Source organism: Schistocerca cancellata, chromosome 2 (genome assembly GCF_023864275.1).
Source record: "Schistocerca cancellata isolate TAMUIC-IGC-003103 chromosome 2, iqSchCanc2.1, whole genome shotgun sequence".
In the NCBI taxonomy this organism is placed as follows: Eukaryota; Metazoa; Arthropoda; class Insecta; order Orthoptera; family Acrididae; genus Schistocerca; species Schistocerca cancellata.
Window position 1 is genome coordinate 96,718,610 of NC_064627.1, and position 21,573 is coordinate 96,740,182.

A 21,573-nucleotide genomic window follows, 5' to 3' on the forward strand; every position below is an offset into this window, starting at 1 on the left:
TCTAATAGTTCGTGATTTGAGCCTTTCCTGGACCAGCGGTATTAGATTCCGATGCACCATTGCAGGTTTACTGTAGCCCTTGGACCTTCAAATCAACGATGAAACACAGAAATTGCATCGATATTGAATACAGAAGGAAAATGTCGACTTATTTATAAGAAGAGTAACTCTTCTAATAGATAGTGCTTTTAGCATTTCCAGGGACAGCAGTATTAGATTCCGATGCACCATTGCAGGTTTACTGTATCCCTTGGACCTTTAAATCAACGATGAACCACTGAAATTGCATCGATATTGAATACAAAAGGCAAAATGAAGACTTATTTACAAGAGGAATAAATCTTCTAATAGTTCGTGCTTTGAGCCTTTCCTGGGACAGCAGTATTAGATTCCGATGCACCATAGGAAGTTTACTGTATCCCTTGGACCTTCAAATCAACGATGAAACACAGAAATTGCATCGGTATTGAATACAAAATGCAAAATATCGACTTATTTATAAGTGGAGTAACTCTTTTAATAGTTCTGCTTTGAACCTTTCCTGGGACAGCAGTATTAGATTCCGATGCACCATTGCAGGTTTACTGTATCCTTGGACCATGTAATCAACGATGAAACACAGAAATTGCATCGATATTGAATACAAAAGGCAAAATGTCGACTTATTTACAAGAGGAGTAACTCTTCTAATAGTTCGTGCTTTGAGCCCTTCCTGGGACAGAAGTATTAAATTCCGATGCACCATTGCAGGTTTACTGTATCCCTTGGACCTTCAAATCAACGATGAAACACAGAAATTATATCTATATTGAATACAAAAGGCAAAATTTCGTCTGATTTACAAGAGGAATAACTCTTCTAATAGTTCGTGCTTTGAGCCTTTCCTGGGTCAGCAGTATTGGATTCCGATGCACCATTGCAGATTTACTGTATTCCTTGGACCTTCAAAACAAAGATGAAACACAGAGATTGCATCGAAATTGAATACAAAAGGCAAAATGTAGAATTGTTTACAAGAGGAGTAACTCTTGTAATAGTTCGTGCCTTGAGCATATCCTGGGACAGCAGTATTAGATTCCGATGCACCATTGCAGGTTTACTGTATCTCTTGGACCTTCAAATCAACGATGAAACACAGTAAATGCATCAATATTGAATACAAAAGGAAAATGTCGACTTATTTACAAGAGGAGTAACTCTTCTAATAGTTCGTGGTTTTAGACTTTCCTGGGACAGCAGTATTAGATTCCGGTGCACCATTGCAGGTTTACTGTATCCCTTGGACCTTCAAATCAACGATGAAACACAGAAATTGCATCGATATTGAATACCAAGGGCTAAATATCGACTTATTTACAAGAGGAGTAACTCTTCTAATAGTTCGTGCTTTGAGCCTTTCCTGGGACAGCAGTATTAGATTCCGATGCACCATTGCAGGTTTACTGCATCCCTTGGACCTTCAAATCAACGATGAAACACAGAAATTGCATCGATATTGAATACAAAAGGCATAATGTCGACTTATTTATAAGAGGAGTAATTCTTCTAATAGTTCGTGCTTTGAACCCTTCCTGGGACAGCAGTATTAGATTCCGATGCACCATTGCAGGTTTACTGTATCCCTTAGACCTTCAAATCAACGATGAAACACAGAAACTGCATCGATATTGAATACAAAAGTCAAAATGTCGTCTTATTTACAAGAGGAGTAACTCTTCTAATAGTTCGTGCTTTGAGCCTTTCCTGGGACAGCAGTATTAGATTCCGATGCACCATTGCAGGTTTACTGTATCCCTTGGAACTTCAAATCAACGATGAAACACAGAAATTGCATCGATATTGAGTACAAAAGGTAAAATGTCGACTTATTTACAAGAGGAGTAACTCTTCTAATAGTTCGTGCTTTGAGCTTTTCCTGGGACTGCAGTATTAGATTCCGATGCACCATTGCAGGTTTACTGTACCTCTGGGAACTTCAAATCAACGATGAATCATAGAAATTGCATCGATATTGAATTCAAAATGCAAAATGCCGACTTATTTATAAGAGGAGTAACTCTACTAATAGTTCGTGCTTTTAGCCGTTCCTGGGACAGCAGTATTAGATTCCGATGCACCATTGCAGGTTTACTGTATCCCTTGGACCTTCAAATCAACGATGAAACACAGAAATTGCATCGATATTGAATACAAAAGGCAAAATGTAGACTTATTTATAAGAGGAGTAACTCTTCTAATAGTTCGTGCTTTGAGCCTTTCCTGGGACACCAGTATTAGATTCCTATGCACCATTGCATGTTTACTGTATTCCTGGTACCTTCAAATTAACGTTGAAACACAGAAATTGCATCGATATTGAATACAAAAAACAAAATGTCGACTTATTAAAAGGAGGAGTAACTCTGCTAATAGTTCGTGCTTTGAGCCTCTCCTGGGTAAGCAGTATTACATACCGATGCAAAATTGCAAGTTTACTGTATCCCTTGGACCTTCAAATCAACGATGAAACACAGAAATTGCATCGATATTGAATACAAAAGGCAAAATGTCGACTTACTTACATGAGGAGTAACACTTCTAACAGTTAGTGCTTTGAGCCTTTCCTGGGACAGCAGTATTAGATTCCGATGCACCATTGCAGGTTTACTGTATCCCTTGGACCTTCAAATCAACGATGAAACACAGAAATGGCAACGATATTGAATACAAAATGCAAAATGTCGACTTATTTACAAGAGGAGTAACTCTTCTAATAGTTCGTGCTTTTAGCCTTTCCTGGGACAGCAGTATTAGATTCCGATGCACCATTGCAGGTGTACTGTATCCCTTGGACCTCCCAATCAACGATGAAACACAGAAATTGCAGCGATATTGAATACAAAAGGCAAAATGTCGACTTATTTACAAGAGGAGTAACTCTTCTAATTGTTCGTAATTTGAGCCTTTCCTGGGACAGCAGTATTAGATTCCGATGCACCATTGCAGGTTTACTGTATCCCTTGGACCTTCAAATCAACGATGAAACACAGAAATTGCATCGATATTGAATACCAAAGGCAAAATATCGACTTATTTACGAGAGGAGTAACTCTTCTAATAGTTCGTGCTTTGAGCCTTTCCTGGACCAGCAGTATTAGATTCCGATGCACCATTTCAGGTTTACTGTATCCCTTGGACATTCAAATCAACGATGAAACACAGAAATTGCATCGATATTGAATACAAAAACAAAATGTCGACTTATTTACAAGAGGAGTAACTCTTCTAATAAATCGTGCTTTGACCTTTCCTGGGACAGCAGTATTAGATTCCGATGCACCATTGCAGGTTTACTGCATCCCTTGGACCTTCAACTCAACGATGAAACACAGAAATTGCATCGATATTCAATACGAAAAGCAAAATGTCGACTTACTTACAAGAGGAGTAACTCTTCTAATAGTTCGTGCTTTGAGCCTTTCCTGGGACACCAGTATTAGATTCGGATGCACCATTGCAAGTTTACTGTATCCCTTGGACCTTCAAATCAACGTTGAAACACAGAAATAGCATCGATATTGAATACAAAATGCAAAATGTCGACTTATTTATAAGAGGAGTAACTCTTCCAATAGTTCTGCTTTGAACATTTCCTGGGACAGCAGTATTAGTTTCCGATGCACCATTGCAGGTTTACTGTATCCCTTGGACCTTCAAATCAACGACGAAACACAGATATTGCATCGATATTGAATACAAAAGGCAAAATATCGACGTATTTACAGGAGGCGTAACTCTTCTAATAGTTCGTGCTTTGAGCCTTTCCTGGGGCAGCAGTATTAGATTCCGATGCACCATTGCAGGTTTACTGCATCCCTTGGAACTTCAAATCAACGATGAAACACATACATTGCATCGATATTGAATACAAAAGGCAATAAGTCGACTTATTTATAAGAGGAGTAACTCTTCTAATAGTTCGTGCTTTGAACCCTTCCTGGGACAGCAGTATTAGATTCCGATGCACCATTGCAGGTTTACTGTATCCCTGAGACCTTCAAATCAACGATGAAACACAGAAATTGGATCGATATTAAATACAAAAGGCAAAATGTCGTCTTATTTACAAGAGGAGTAACTCTTCTAACAGTTCGTGCTTTGAGCTTTTCCTGGGACAGCAGTATTAGATTTCGATGCACCATTGCAGGTTTACAGTACCCCTTGGACCTTTAAACCAACGATGAAACACAGAAATTGCATCGATATTGAATACAAAATGCAAAATGTCGACTGATTTATAAGAGGAGTAACTCTACTAATAGTTCGTGTTTTTGCCGTTCCTGGGACAGCAGTATTAGATTCCGATGCACCATTGCAGGTTTACTGTATCCCTTGGACCTTCAAATCAACGATGAAACACAGAAATTGCATCGATATTGAATACAAAAGGCAAAATGTAGACTTATTTATAAGAGGAGTAACTCTTCTAATAGTTCGTGCTTTGAGCCTTCCCTGGGACACCAGTATTAGATTCCGATGCACCATTGCATGTTTACTGTATCCCTTGGACCTTCAAATCAACGATGAAACACAGAAATTGCATCGGTATTGAATACAAAATGCAAAATGTCGACTTATTTACAGGAGGAGGAACTCTTCTAATAGTTCGTGCTTTGAGCCTTTCCTGGGGCAGCAGTATTATATTCCGATGCACCATTGCAGGTTTACTGTATCCCTTGGACCTTCAAATCAACGATGAAACACAGAAATTGCATCGATATTGAATACAATAACAAAATGTAGACTTATTTATAAGAGGAGTAACTCTTCTAATAGTTCGTGCTTTGAGCTTTTCCTGGGACAACAGTATTAGATTCCGATGCACCATTGCAGGTTTACTGTATCTCTTGGACCTTCAAATCAACGATGAAACACAGAAATTGCATCGATATTGAATACTAAAAGCAAAATGTCGACTTATTTATAAGAGGAGTAACTCTTCTAATAGTTCGTGCTTTGAACCCTTCCTGGGACAGCAGTATTAGATTCCGATGCACCATTGCAGGTTTACTGTATACCTTAGGCCTTCAAATCAACGATGAAACACAAAAATTGAATCGATATTGAATACAAAAAGCAAAATGTCGTCTTATTTACAAGAGGAGAAACTCTTCTAATAGTTCGTGCTTTGAGCATTTCCTGGGACAGCAGTATTAGATTCCGATGCACCATTGCAGATTTACAGTACCCTTTGGACCTTCAAACCAACGATGAAACACAGAAATTGCATCGATATTGAATACAAAATGCAAAACGTCGACTTATTTATAAGAGGAGTAACTCTACTATTAGTTCGTGCTTTTAGCCGTTCCTGGGAGAGCAGTATTACATTCCGATGCACCATTGCAGGTTTACTGTATCCCTTGGACCTTCAAATCAACGATGAAACACAGAAATTTCATTGATATTGAATACAAAAGGCAAAATGTAGACTTATTTATAAGAGGAGTAACTCTTCTAATAGTTCGTGCTTTGGGCCTTTCCAGGGACACCAGTATTAGATTCCGATGCACCATTGCATGTTTACTGTATCCCTTGGACCTTCAAATCAACGATGAAACACAGAAATTGCATCGGTATTGTATACAAAATGCAAAATTCGACTTATTTATATGAGGAGTAACTCTACTAATAGTTCGTGCTTTTAGCCGTTCCTGGGACAGCAGTATTAGATTCCGATCCACCATTAGAGGTTTACTGTATCCCTTGGACCTTCAAATCAACGATGAAACACAGAGATTGCATCGATATTGAATACAAAATGCAAAATGTCGACTTATTTGTAAGAGGAGTAACTCTTCCAATAGTTCTGCTTTGAACATTTCCTGGGACAGCAGTATTAGTTTCCGATGCACCATTGCAGGTTTACTGTATCCCTTGGACCTTCAAATCAACGATGAAACACAGATATTGCATCGATATGGAATTCAAAAGGCAAAATGTCGACTTATTTACAGGAGGAGTAACTCTTCTAATAGTTCGTGCTTTGAGCCTTTCCTGGGGCTGCAGTATTAGATTTCGATGCTCCATTGCAGGTTTACTGCATCCCTTGGACCTTCAAATCAACGATGAAACACAGAATTTGCATCGATATTGAATACAAAAGGCAAAATGTCGACTTATTTATAAGAGGAGTAACTCTTCTAATAGTTCGTGCTTTGAACCCTTCCTGGGACAGCAGTATTAGATTCCGATGCACCATTGCAGGTTTACTGTATCCCTTAGACCTTCAAATCAACGATGAAACACAGAAATTGCATCGATATTGAATACAAAAGGCAAAATGTCGTCTTATTTACAAGAGGAGTAACTCTTCTAACAGTTCGTGCTTTGAGCTTTTCCTGGGACAGCAGTATTAGATTTCGATGCACCATTGCAGGTTTACAGTACCCCTTGGACCTTTAAACCAACGATGAAACACAGAAATTGCATCGATATTGAATACAAAATGCAAAATGTCGACTGATTTATAAGAGCAGTAACTCTCCTAATAGTTCGTGCTTTGAGCCTTTCCTGGGACACCAGTATTAGATTCCGATGCACCATTGCATGTTTACTGTATCCCTTGGACCTTCAAATCAACGTTGAAACACAGAAATTGCATCGATATTGAATACAAAATGCAAAATGTCGACTTATTTATAAGAGGAGTAACTCTTCTAATAGTTCTGCTTTGAGCCTTTCCTGGGACAGCAGTATTAGATTCCGATGCACCATTGCAGGTTTACTGTATCCTTCGGACTTTCAAAACAACGATGAAACACAGAAATTGCATCGATATTGAATACAAAATGCAAAATGTCGACTTATTTACAGGAGGAGGAGGTCTTCTAATAGTTCGTGCTTTGAGCCTTTCCTGGGGCAGCAGTATTAGATTCCGATGCACCATTGCAGGTTTACTGTATCCCTTGGACCTTCAAATCAACGATGAGACACAGAAATTGCATCGATATTGAATAGAAAAACAAAATGTCGACTTATTTATAAGAGGAGTAACTCTTCTAATAGTTCGTGCTTTGAGCCTTTCCTGGGACAGCAGTATTAGATTCCGATGCACCATTGCAGGTTTACTGTATCTCTTGGACCTTCAAATCAACGATGAAACACAGAAATTGCATCGATATTGAATACAAAAGGCAAAATGTCGACTTACTTATAAGAGGAGTAACTCTTCTAATATTTCGTGCTTTGAACCCTTCCTGGGACAGCAGTATTAGATTCCGATGCACCATTGCAGGTTTACTGTATCCCTTAGACCTTCAAATCAACGATGAAACACAGAAATTGCATCGATATTGAATACAAAAGGAAAAATGTCGTCTTATTTACAAGAGGAGTAACTCTTCTAATAGTTCGTGCTTTGAGCTTTTCCTGGGACAGCAGTATTAGATTCCGATGCACCATTGCAGATTCACAGTACCCCTTGGACCTTCAAACCAACGATGAAACACAGAAATTGCATCGATATTGAATACAAAATGCAAAACTTCGACTTATTTATATGAGGAGTAACTCTACTAATAGTTCGTGCTTTAGCCGTTCCTGGGACAGCAGTATTAGATTCCGATGCACCATTGTAGGTTTACTGTATCCCTTGGACCTTCAAATCAACGATGAAACACAGAAATTGCATCGATATTGAATACAAAAGGAAAAATGTCGTCTTATTTATAAGAGGAGTAACTCTTCTAATAGTTCGTGCTTTGAGCCTTTCCTGGGACACCAGTATTAGATTCCGATGCACCATTGCATGTTTACGGTATCCTTTGGACCTTCAAATCAACGATGAAACACAGAAATTGCATCGATATTGAATACAAAAACAAAATGTCGACTTATTTATAAGAGGAGTAACTCTTCTAATAGTTCGTGCTTTGAGCCTTTCCTGGGACAGCAGTATTAGATTCCGATGCACCATTGGAGGTTTACTGTATCCCTTGGACCTTCAAATCAACGATGAAACACAGAAATTTCATCGATATTGAATAGCAAAGGCAAAATGTCGAATTATTTACAAGAGGAGTTACTCTTCTAATAGTACGTGATTTGAGCCTTTCCTGGGACAGCAGTATTAGATTCCAATGCACCATTGCAGGTTTACTGTATCCCTTGCACCTTCAAATCAACGATGAAACACAGAAATTGCAACGATATTGAATACAAAAGGCAAAATGTCGTCTTATTTACAAGAGGAGTAACTCTTCTAATAGTTCGTGCTTTGAGCCTTTCCTGGACCAGCGGTATTAGATTCCGATGCACCATTGCAGGTTTACTGTAGCCCTTGGACCTGAAATTCAACGATGAAACACAGAAATTGCATCGATATTGAATACAGAAGGAAAATGTCGACTTATTTATAAGAAGAGTAACTCTTCTAATAGTTAGTTCTTTTAGCATTTCCTGGGACAGCAGTATTAGATTCCGATGCACCATTGCAGGTTTACTGTATCCCTTGGACCTTTAAGTCAACGATGAAACATTGAAATTGCATCGATATTGAATACAAAAGGCAAAATGAAGACTTATTTACAAGAGGAATAAATCTTCTAATTGTTCATGCTTTGAGCCTTTCCTGGGACAGCAGTATTAGATTCCGATGCACCATAGGAAGTTTACTGTATCCCTTGGACCTTCAAATCAACGATGAAACACAGAAATTGCATCGGTATTGAATACAAAATGCAAAATATCGACTTATTTATAAGTGGAGTAACTCTTTTAATAGTTCTGCTTTGAACCTTTCCTGGGACAGCAGTATTAGATTCCGATGCACCATTGCAGGTTTACTGTATCCTTGGACCATGTAATCAACGATGAAACACAGAAATCGCATCGATATTGAATACAAAAGGCAAAATGTCGACTTATCTACAAGAGGAGTAACTCTTCTAATAGTTCGTGCTTTGAGCCCTTCCTGGGACAGAAGTATTAAATTCCGATGCACCATTGCAGGTTTACTGTATCCCTTGGACCTTCAAATCATCGATGAAACACAGAAATTGTATCGATATTGAATACAAAAGGCAAAATGTCGTCTGATTTACAAGAGGAATAACTCTTCTAATAGTTCGTACTTTGAGCCTTTCCTGGGTCAGCAGTATTAGATTCCGATGCACCATTGCAGATTTACTGTATCCCTTGGACCTTCAAAACAAAGATGAAACACAGAAATTGCATCGATATTGAATACAAAAGGCAAAATGTAGAATTATTTACAAGAGGAGTAACTCTTGTAATAGTTCGTGCCTTGAGCATTTCCTGGGACAGCAGTATTAGATTCCGATGCACCATTGCAGGTTTACTGTATCTCTTGGACCCTCAAATCAACGATGAAACACAGTAAATGCATCAATATTGAATACAAAAGGAAAATGTCGACTTACTTACAAGAGGAGTAACCCTTCTAATAGTTCGTGGTTTTAGACTTTCCTGGGACAGCAGTATTAGATTCCGGTGCACCATTGCAGGTTTACTGTATCCCTTGGACCTTCAAATCAACGATGAAACACAGAAATTGCATCGATATTGAATACCAAGGGCTAAATGTCGACTTATTTACAAGAGGAGTAACTCTTCTAATAGTTCGTGCTTTGAGCCTTTCCTGGGACAGCAGAATTAGATTCCGATGCACCATTGCAGGTTTACTGTATCCCTTGGACCTTCAAATCAACGATGAAACACAGAAATTGCATCGATATTGAATACAAAAGGTAAAATGTCGACTTATTTACAAGAGGAGTAACTCTTCTAATAGTTCGTGCTTTGAGCCTTTCCTGGGACAGCAGTATTAGATTCCGATGCACCATTGCAGGTTTTCTGTATCCCTTGGACCTTCAAATCAACGATGAAACATAGAAATTGCATCGATATTGAATACAAAAGGCAAAATGTCGACTTATTTACAAGAGGAGTAACTCTTCTAATAGTTCGTGATTTGAGCCTTTCCTGGGGCAGCAGTATTAGATTCTGATGCACCATTGCAGGTTTACTGTATCCCTTGGACCTTCAAATCAACGATGAAACACAGAAATTGCATCGATATTGAATACAAAAGGAAAAATATTGACTTATTTATAAGAGGAGTAACTCTTCTAATAGTTCGTGCTTTGAGCCTTTCCTGGGACAGCAGTATTAGATTCCGATGCACCATTTTAGGTTTACTGTATCCTTTGGACCTTCAAATCAACGATGAAACACAGAAATTGCATCGATATTGAATACAAAGTGCAAAATGTCGACTTATTTATAAGAGGAGTAGCTCTTCCAATAGTTCTGCTTTGAACATTTCCTGGGACAGCAGTATTAGTTTCCGATGCACCATTGCAGGTTTACTGTATCCCTTGGACCTTCAAATCAACGATGAAACACAGATATTGCATCGATATTGAATACAAAAGGCAAAATGTCGACTTATTTACAGGAGGAGTAACTCTTCTAATAGTTCGTGCTTTGAGCCTTTCCTGGGGCTGCAGTATTAGATTCCGATGCTCCATTGCAGGTTTACTGCATCCCTTGGACCTTCAAATCAACGATGAATTACATACATTGCATCGATATTGAATACAAAAGGCACAATGTCGACATATTTTTAAAAGGAGTAACTCTTTTAATAGTTCGTGCTTTGAACCCTTGCTGGGACTGCAGTATTAGATTCCGATGCACCATTGCAGGTTTACCTTATCCCTTAGACCTTCAAATCAACGATGAAACACAGAAATTGCATCGATATTGAATACAAAAGGCAAAATGTCGTCTTATTTACAAGAGGAGTAACTCTTCTAACAGTTCGTGCTTTGAGCTTTTCCTGGGACAGCAGTATTAGATTTCGATGCACCATTGCAGGTTTACAGTACCCCTTGGACCTTTAAACTAACGATGAAACACAGAAATTGCATCGATATTGAATACAAAAGGCAAAATGTCGACTGATTTATAAGAGGAGTAACTCTACTAATAGTTCGTGCTTTTAGCCGTTCCTGGGACAGCAGTATTAGATTCCGATGCACCATTGCAGGTTTACTGTACCCCTTGGACCTTCAAATCAACTATGAAACACAGAAATTGCATCGGTATTGAATACAAAATGCAAAATGTTGACTTATTTATAAGAGGAGTAACTCTACTAATAGTTCGTGCTTTTAGCCGTTCCTGGGACAGCAGTATTAGATTCCGATGCACCATTGCAGGTTTACTGTATCCCTTGGACCTTCAAATCAACGATGAAACACAGAAATTGCATCGGTATTGAATACAAAAGGCAAAATATAGACTTTTTTATAAGAGGAGTAACTCTTCTAATAGTTCGTGTTTTGAGCCTTTCCTGGGACACCAGTATTAGATTCCGATGCACCATTGCATGTTTACTGTATCCCTTGGACCTTCAAATCAACGTTGAAACACAGAAATTGCATCGATATTGAATACAAAATGCAAAATGTCGACTTATTTATAAGAGGAGTAACCCTTCTAATAGTTCTGCTTTGAGCCTTTCCTGGGACAGCAGTATTAGATTCCGATGCACCATTGCAGGTTTACTGTATCCTTTGGACCTTCAAATCAACGATGAAACACAGAAATTGCATCGATATTGAATACAAAATGCAAAATGTCGACTTATTTACAGGAGGAGGAACTCTTCTAATAGTTCGTGCTTTGAGCCTTTCCTGGGGCAGCAGTATTAGATTCCGATGCACCATTGCAGGTTTACTGTATCCCTTGGACCTTCAAATCAACGATGAAACACAGATATTGCATCGATATTGAATACAAAAACAAAATGTAGACTTATTTATAAGAGGAGTAACTCTTCTAATAGTTCGTGCTTTGAGCCTTTGCTGGGACAGCAGTATTAGATTCCGATGCACCATTGCAGGTTTACTGTATCTCTTGGACCTTCAAATCAACGATGAAACACAGAAATTGCATCGATATTGAATACTAAAGGCAAAATGTCGACTTATTTATAAGAGGAGTAACTCTTCTAATAGTTCGTGCTTTGAACCCTTCCTGGGACAGCAGTATTAGATTCCGATGCACCATTGCAGGTTTACTGTATCCCTTAGACCTTCAAATCAACGATGAAACACAGAAATTGCATCGATATTGAATACAAAAGGCAAAATGTCGTCTTATTTACAAGAGGAGTAACTCTTCTAATAGTTCGTGCTTTGAGCTTTTCCTGGGACAGCTGTATTAGATTCCGATGCACCATTGCAGATTCACAGTACCCCTTGGACCTTCAAACCAACGATGAAACACAGAAATTGCATCGATATTGAATACTAAATGCAAAACTTCGACTTATTTATAAGAGGAGTAACTCTACTAATAGTTCGTGCTTTTGGCCGTTCCTGGGAGAGCAGTATTACATTCCGATGCACCATTGCAGGTTTACTGTATCCCTTGGACCTTCAAATCAACGATGAAACACAGAAATTGCATCGATATTGAATACAAAAGGCAAAATGTCGACTTATTTACAGGAGGAGTAACTCTTCTAATAGTTCGAGTTTTAGCCTTTCCTGGGACAGCAGTATTAGATTCCTATGCACCATTGCAGGTTTACTGTATCCCTTGGACCTTCAAATCAACGATGAAACACAGAAATTTCATCGATATTGAATAGCAAAGGCAAAATGTCGAATTATTTACAAGAGGAGTTACTCTTCTAATAGTACGTGCTTTGAGCCTTTCCTGGGACAGCAGTATTAGATTCCGATGCACCATTGCAGGTTTACTGTATCCCTTGCACCTTCAAATCAACGATGAAACACAGAAATTGCACCGATATTTAATACAAAAGGCAAAATGCCGTCTTATTTACAAGAGGAGGAACTCTTCTAATAGTTCGTGCTTTGAGCCTTTCCTGGACCAGCGGTATTAGATTCCGATGCACCATTGCAGGTTTACTGTAGCCCTTGGTCCTTTAAACTAACGATGAAACACAGAAATTGCATCGATATTGAATACAGAAGGAAAATGTCGACTTATTTTTAAGAAGAGTAACTCTTCTAATAGTTAGTGCTTTTAGCATTTCCTGGGACAGCAGTATTAGATTCCGATGCACCATTGCAGGTTTACTGTATCTCTTGGACCTTCAAATCAACGATGAAACACTGAAATTGCATCGATATTGAATACAAAAAGCAAAATGAAGACTTATTTACAAGAGGAATAAATCTTCTAATAGTTCGTGCTTTGAGCCTTTCCTGGGACAGCAGTATTAGATTCCGATGCACCATAGGAAGTTTACTGTATCCCTTGTACCTTCAAATCAACGATGAAACACAGAAATTGCATCGATATTGAATAGAAAATGCAAAATGTCGACTTATTTATAAGTGGAGTAACTCTTCTAATAGTTCTGCTTTGAACCTTTCCTGGGACAGCAGTATTAGATTCCGATGCACCATTGCAGGTTTACTGTATCCTTGGACCATGAAATCAACGATGAAACACAGAAATTGCATCGATATTGAATACAAAATGCAAAATGTCGACTTATTTACAAGAGGAGTAACTCTTCTAATAGTTCGTGCTTTGAGCCCTTCCTGGGACAGAAGTATTATATTCCGATGCACCATTGCAGGTTTACTGTATCCCTTGGACCTTCAAATCAACGATGAAACACAGAAATTATATAGATATTGAATACAAAAGGCAAAATGTCGTCTGATTTACAAGAGGAGTAACTCTTCTAATAGTTCGTGCTTTGAGCCTTTCCTGGGTCAGCTGTATTAGATTCCGATGCACCATTGCAGATTTACTGTATCCCTTGGACCTTCCAATCTAAGATGAAACACAGAAATTGCATCGATATTGAATACAAAAGGCAAAATGTAGAATTATTTACAAGAGGAGTAACTCTTGTAATAGTTCGTGCCTTGAGCATTTCCTGGGACAGCAGTATTAGATTCCGATGCACCATTGCAGGTTTACTGTATCTCTTGGACCTTCAAATCAACGATGGAACACAGTAAATGCATCAATATTGAATACAAAAGGAAAATGTCGACTTATTTACAAGAGGAGTAACTCTTCTAATAGTTCGTGCTTTGAGCCTTTCCTGGGACAGCAGTATTAGATTCCGATGCACCATTGCAGGTTTACTGTATCCCTTGGACCTTCAAATCAACGATGAAACACATACATTGCATCGATATTGAATACAAAAGGCAAAATGTCGACTTAATTACAAGAGGAGTAACTCGTCTAATAGTTCGTGTTTTGAGCCTTTCCTGGGGCAGCAGTATTAGATTCTGATGCTCCATTGCAGCTTTACTGTATCCCTTGGACTTTCAAATCAACGATGAAACACAGAAATTGCATCAATATTGAATACAAAAGGAAAAATATCGACTTATTTATAAGAGGAGTTACTCTTCTAATAGTTCGTGCATTGAGCCTTTCCTGGGACAGCAGTATTAGATTCCGATGCACCATTGCAGGTTTACTGTATCCCTTGAACCTTCAAGTAAACGATGAAACACAGAAATTGCATCGATATTGAATACAAAAGGCAAAATGTCGACCTATTTACAAGAGGAGTAACTCCTCTAATAGTTCGTGTTTTGAGCCTTTCCTGGGGCAGCAGTATTAGATTCTGATGCTCCATTGCAGCTTTACTGTATCCCTTGGACTTTCAAATCAACGATGAAACACAGAAATTGCATCGATATTGAATACAAAAGGAAAAATATCGACTTATTTATAAGAGGAGTTACTCTTCTAATAGTTCGTGCTTTGAGCCCTTCCTGGGACAGAAGTATTATATTCCGATGCACCATTGCAGGTTTACTGTAGCCCTTGAACCTTCAAATCAACGATGGAACACAGAAAGTGCATCGATATTAAATACAAACTGCAAAATGTCGACTTATTTATAAGTGGAGTAACTCTTCTAATAGTTCTGCTTTGAACCATTCCTGGGACAGCAGTATTAGATTCCGATGCACCATTGCAGGCTTACTGTATCCCTTGGACCATCAACACAACGATGAAACACAGAAATTGCATCGATATTGTATACAAAAGGCAAAATGTCGACTTATTTACAAGACGAGTAACTCTCCTAATAGTTCGTGCTTTAAGCCTTTCCTGGGACTGCAGTATTAGATTCTGATGCACCATTGCAGGATTACTGTATCCCTTGGACCATCAAATCAACGATGAAACACCGAAATTGCATCGATATTGAATACAAAAGGCAAAATGTCGACTTATTTATAAGAGGAGTAACTCTTCTAATAGTTCGTGCTTTGAGCCCTTCCTGGGACAGAAGTATTAAATTCCGATGCACCATTGCAGGTTTACTGTATCCCTTGGACCTTCAAATCAACGATGAAGCACAGAAATTGCATCGATATTGAATACAAAAGGCAAAATGTAGAATTATTTACAAGAGGAGTAACTCTTGTAATAGCTCGTGCCTTGAGCATTTCCTGGGACTGCAGTAATAGATTCCGATGCACCATTGCAGGTTTACTGTATCACTTGGACCTTCTAATCAACGACGAAACACAGTAAATGCATCAATATTGAATACAAAAGGAAAATGCCGACTTATTTACAAGAGGAGTAACTCTTCTAATAGTTCGTGGTTTTAGAATTTCCTGGGACAGCAGTATTAGATTCCGATGCACCATTGCAGGTTTACTGTATCCCTTGGACCTTCAAATCAACGATGAAACACAGAAATTGCATCGATATTGAATACCAAAGGCTAAATGTCGACTTATTTACAAGAGGAGTAACTCTTCTAATAGTTCGTGCTTTGAGCCTTTCTTCGGACAGCAGTATTAGATTACGATGCACCATTGCAGGTTTACTCTATCCCTTGGACCTTCAAATCAACGATGAAACACAGAAATTGCATCGATATTGAATACAAAAGGAAAAATATCGACTTATTTATAAGAGGAGGAACTCTTCTAATAGTTCGTGCTTTGAGCCTTTCCTGGGACAGCAGTATTAGATTCCGATGCACCATTGCAGGTTTACTGTATCCCTTGAACCTTCAAGTAAAGGATGAAACACAGAAATTGCATCGATATTGAATACAAAAGGCAAAATGTCGTCTTATTTACAAGAGGAGTAACTCTTCTAATAGCTCGTGCTTTGAGCTTTTCCTGGGACAGCTGTATTAGATTCCGATGCACCATTGCAGATTCACAGTACCCCTTGGACCTTCAAACCAACGATGAATCACAGTAATTGCATCGATATTGAATACAAAATGCAAAACTTCGACTTATTTATAAGAGGAGTAACTCTACTAATAGTTCGTGCTTTTGGCCGTTCCTGGGAGAGCAGTATTACATTCCGATGCACCATTGCAGGTTTACTGTATCCCTTGGACCTTCAAATCAACGATGAAACACAGAAATTGCATCGATATTGAATACAAAAGGCAAAATGTCGAATTATTTACAAGAGGAGTTACTCTTCTAATAGTACGTGCTTTGAGCTTTTCCTGGGACAGCAGTATTAGATTCCGATGCACCATTGCAGGTTTACTGTATCCATTGGACCTTCAAATCAACGATGAAACACAGAAATTATATCGATATTGAATACAAAAGGCAAAATGTCGTCTGATTTACAAGAGGAGTAACTCTTCTAATAGTTCGTGGTTTTAGACTTTCCTGGGACAGCAGTATTAGATTCCGATGCACCATTGCAGGTTTACTGTATCCCTTGGACTTTCAAATCAACGATGAAACACAGAAATTGCATCGATATTGAATACCAAGGGCTAAATGTCTACTTATTTACAAGAGGAGTAACTCTTCTAATAGTTCGTGCTTTGAGCCTTTCCTGGGACAGCAGTATTAGATTCCGATGCACCATTGCAGGTTAACTGTATCTCTTGGACCTTCAAATCAACGATGAAACACAGAAATTGCATCGATATTGAATACCAAGGGCTAAATGTCTAATTATTTACAAGAGGAGTAACTCTTCTAAAAGTTCGTGCTTTGAGCCTTTCCTGGGACAGCAGTATTAGATTCCGATGCACCATTGCAGGTTTACTGTATCCCTTGGACCTTCAAATCAACGATGAAACGCAGAAATTGCATCGATATTGAATACAAAAGGTAAAATGTCGACTTATTTACAAGAGGAGTAACTCTTCTAATAGTTCGTGCTTTGAGCCTTTCCTGGGACAGCAGTATTAGATTCCGATGCACCATTGCAGGTTTACTGTATCCCTTGGACCTTCAAATCAACGATGAAACACAGAAATTGCATCGATATTGAACACAAAACGCAAAATGTCGACTTATTAACAAGAGGAGTAACTCTTCTAATATTTCGTGTTTTGAGCCTTTCCTAAGGGCAGCAGTATTAGATTCTGATGCTCCATTGCAGCTTTACTGTATCCCTTGGACTTTCAAATTACGGTGAAACACAGAAATTGCATCGATATTGAATACAAAAGGAAAAATATCGACATATTTATAAGAGGAGTAACTCTTCTAATAGTTCGTGCATTGAGCCTTTCCTGGGACAGCAGTATTAGATTCCGATGCACCATTGCAGGTTTACTGTATCCCTTGAACCTTCAAGTAAACGATGAAACACAGAAATTGCATCGATATTGAATACAAAAGGCAAAATGTCGTCTTATTTACAAGAGGAGTAACTCTTCTAATAGTTCGTGCTTTAAGCCCTTCCTGGACCAGCGGTATTAGATTCCGATGCACCATTGCAGGTTTACTGTAGCCCTTGGACCTTCAAATCAACGATGAAACACTCAAATTGCATCGATATTGAATACAAAAGGCATAATGAAGACTTATTTACAAGAGGAATAAATCTTCTAATAGTTCGTGCTTTGAGCCTTTCCTGGGACAGCAGTATTAGATTCCGATGCACCATAGGAAGTTTACTGTATCCATTGGACCTTCAAATCAACGATGAAACACAGAAATTGCATCGATATTGAATAGAAAATGCAAAATGTCGACTTATTTATAAGTGGAGTAACTCTTCTAATAGTTCTGCTTTGAACCTTTCCTGGGACAGCAGTATTAGATTCCGATGCACCATTGCAGGTTTACTGTATCCTTGGACCATGAAATCAACGATGAAACACAGAAATTGCATCGATATTGAATACAAAAGGCAAAATGTCGACTTATTTACAAGAGGAGTAACTCTTCTAATAGTTCGTGCTTTGAGCCCTTCCTGGGACAGAAGTATTAAATTCCGATGCACCATTGCAGGTTTACTGTATCCCTTGGACCTTCAAATCAACGATGAAACACAGAAATTATATCGATATTGAATACAAAAGGCAAAATGTCGTCTGATTTACAAGAGGAGTAACTCTTCTAATAGTTTGTGCTTTGAGCCTTTCCTGGGTCAGCAGTATTAGATTCCGATGCACCATTGCAGATTTACTGTATCCCTTGGACCTTCAAATCAAAGATGAAACACAGAAATTGCATCGATATTTAATACAAAAGGCAAAATGTAGAATTATTTACAAGAGGAGTTACTCTTGTAATAGTTCGTGCCTTGAGCATTTCCTGGGACAAAAATTAGATTCCGATGCACCATTGCAGGTTTACTGTATCTCTTGGACCTTCAAATCAACGATGAAACACAGTAAATGCATCAATATTGAATACAAAAGGAAAATGTCGACTTATTTACAAGAGGAGTAACTCTTCTAATAGTTCGTGTTTTAGACTTTCCTGGGACAGCAGTATTAGATTCCGATGCACCATTGCAGGTTTACTGTATCCCTTGGACCTTCAAATCAACGATGAAACACAGAAATTGCATCGATATTGAATACAAAAGGTAAAATGTCGACTTATTTACAAGAGGAGTAACTCTTCTAATAGTTCGTGCTTTAAGCCCTTCCTGGACCAGCGGTATTAGATTCCGATGCACCATTGCAGGTTTACTGTAGCCCTTGGCCCTTCAAATCAACGATGAAACACAGAAATTGCATCGATATTGAATACAAACTGCAAAATGTCGACTTATTTATAAGTGGAGTAACTCTTCTAATAGTTCTGCTTTGAACCTTTCCTGGGACAGCAGTATTAGATTCCGATGCACCATTGCAGGTTTACTGTATCCTTGGACCATCAACACAACGATGAAAGACAGAAGTTGCATCGATATTGAATACAAAAGGCAAAATGTCGACTTATTTACAAGAGGAGTAACTCTCCAAATAGTTCGTGCTTTAAGCCTTTCCTGGGACTGCAGTATTAGATTCTGATGCACCATTGCAGGTTTACTGTATCCCTTGGACCATCAAATCAACGATGAAACACCGAAATTGCATCGATATTGAATACAAAAGGCAAAATGTCGACTTATTTGTAAGAGGAGTAACTCTTCTAATAGTTCGTGCTTTGAGCCCTTCCTGGGACAGAAGTATCAAATTCCGATGCACCATTGCAGGTTTACTGTATCTCTTGGACCTTCAAATCAACGATGAAACACAGTAAATGCATCAATATTGAATACAAAAGGAAAATGTCGACTTATTTACAAGAGGAGTAACTCTTCTAATAGTTCGTGGTTTTAGACATTCCTGGGACAGCAGTATTAGATTCCGATGCACCATTGCAGATTTACTGTATCCCTTGGACCTTCAAATCAAAGATGAAACACAGAAATTGCATCGATATTGAATACAAAAGGCAAAATGTAGAATTATTTACAAGAGGAGTAACTCTTGTAATAGTTCGTGCCTTGAGCATTTCCTGGGACGGCAGTATTAGATTCCGATGCACCATTGCAGGTTTACTGTATCTCTTGGACCTTCAAATCAACGATGAAACACAGTAAATGCATCAATATTGAATACAAAAGGAAAATGTCGACTTATTTACAAGAGGAGTAACTCTTCTAATAGTTCGTGGTTTTAGACTTTCCTGGGACAGCAGTATTAGTTTCCGATGCACCATTGCAGGTTTACTGTATCCCTTGGACCTTCAAATCAACGATGAAACACAGAAATTGCATCGATATTGAATACCAAGGGCTAAATGTCTACTTATTTACAAGAGGAGTAACTCTTCTAATAGTTCGTGCTTTGAGCCTTTCCTGGGACAGCAGTATTAGATTCCGATGCACCATTGCAGATTTACTGTATCCCTTGGACCTTCAAATCAACGATGAAACACAGAAATTCCATCGATATTGAATACAAAAGGTAAAATGTCGACTTATTTACAGGAGGAGTAACTCTTCTAATAGTTCGTGCTTTGAGCCTTTCCTGGGACAGCAGTATTAGATTCCGATGCACCATTCCAGGTTTACTGTATCCCTTGGACCTTCAAATCAACGATGAAACACAGAAATTGCATCGATATTGAATACAAAACGCAAAATGTCGACTTATTTACAAGAGGAGTAACTCTTCTAATAGTTCGTGTTTTGAGCCTTTCCTGGGGCAGCAGTATTAGATTCTGATGCTCCATTGCAGGTTTACTGTATCCCTTGGACTTTCAAATCAACGATGAAACACAGAAATTGCATCGATATTGAATACAAAAGGAAAAATATCGACTTATTTATAAGAGGAGTAACTCTTCTAATAGTTCGTGCATTGAGCCTTTCCTGGGACAGCAGTATTAGATTCCGATGCACCATTGCAGGTTTACTGTATCCCTTGAACATTCAAGTAAACGATGAAACACCGAAATTGCATCGATATTGAATACAAAAGGCAAAATGTCGTCTTATTTACAAGAGGAGTAACTCTTCTAATAGTTCGTGCTTTAAGCCCTTCCTGGACCAGCGGTATTAGATTCCGATGCACCATTGCAGGTTTACTGTATCCCTTGGACCTTCAAATCAACGATGAAACACAGAAATTGCATCGATATTGAATACAAACTGCAAAATGTCGACATATTTATATGTGGAGTAACTCTTCTAATAGTTCTGCTTTGAACCTTTCCTGGGACAGCAGTATTAGATTCCGATGCACCATTGCAGGTTTACTGTATCCTTGGACCATCAACACAACGATGAAACACAGAAATTGCATCGATACTGAATACAAAAGGCAAAATGTCGACTTATTTACAAGAGGAGTAACTCTCCTAATAGTTCGTGCTTTAAGCCTTTCCTGGGACTGCAGTATTAGATTCTGATGCACCATTGCAGGTTTACTGTATCCCTTGGACCATCAAATCAACGATGAAACACCGAAATTGCATCGATATTGAATACAAAAGTCAAAATGTCGTCTTATTTACAAGAGGAGTAACTCGTCTAATAGTTCGTGCTTTGAGCTTTTCCTGGGACTGCAGTATTAGATTCCGATGCACCATTGCAGGTTTACTGTATCCCTTGGACCTTCAAATCAACCATGAAGCACAGAAATTGCATCGATATTGAATACAAAAGGCAAAATGTAGAATTATTTACAAGAGGGGTAACTCTTGTAATAGCTCGTGCCTTGAGCATTTCCTGGGACAGCAGTATTAGATTCCGATGCACCATTGCAGGTTTACTGTATCTCTTGGACCTTCTAATCAACGATGAAACACAGTAAAT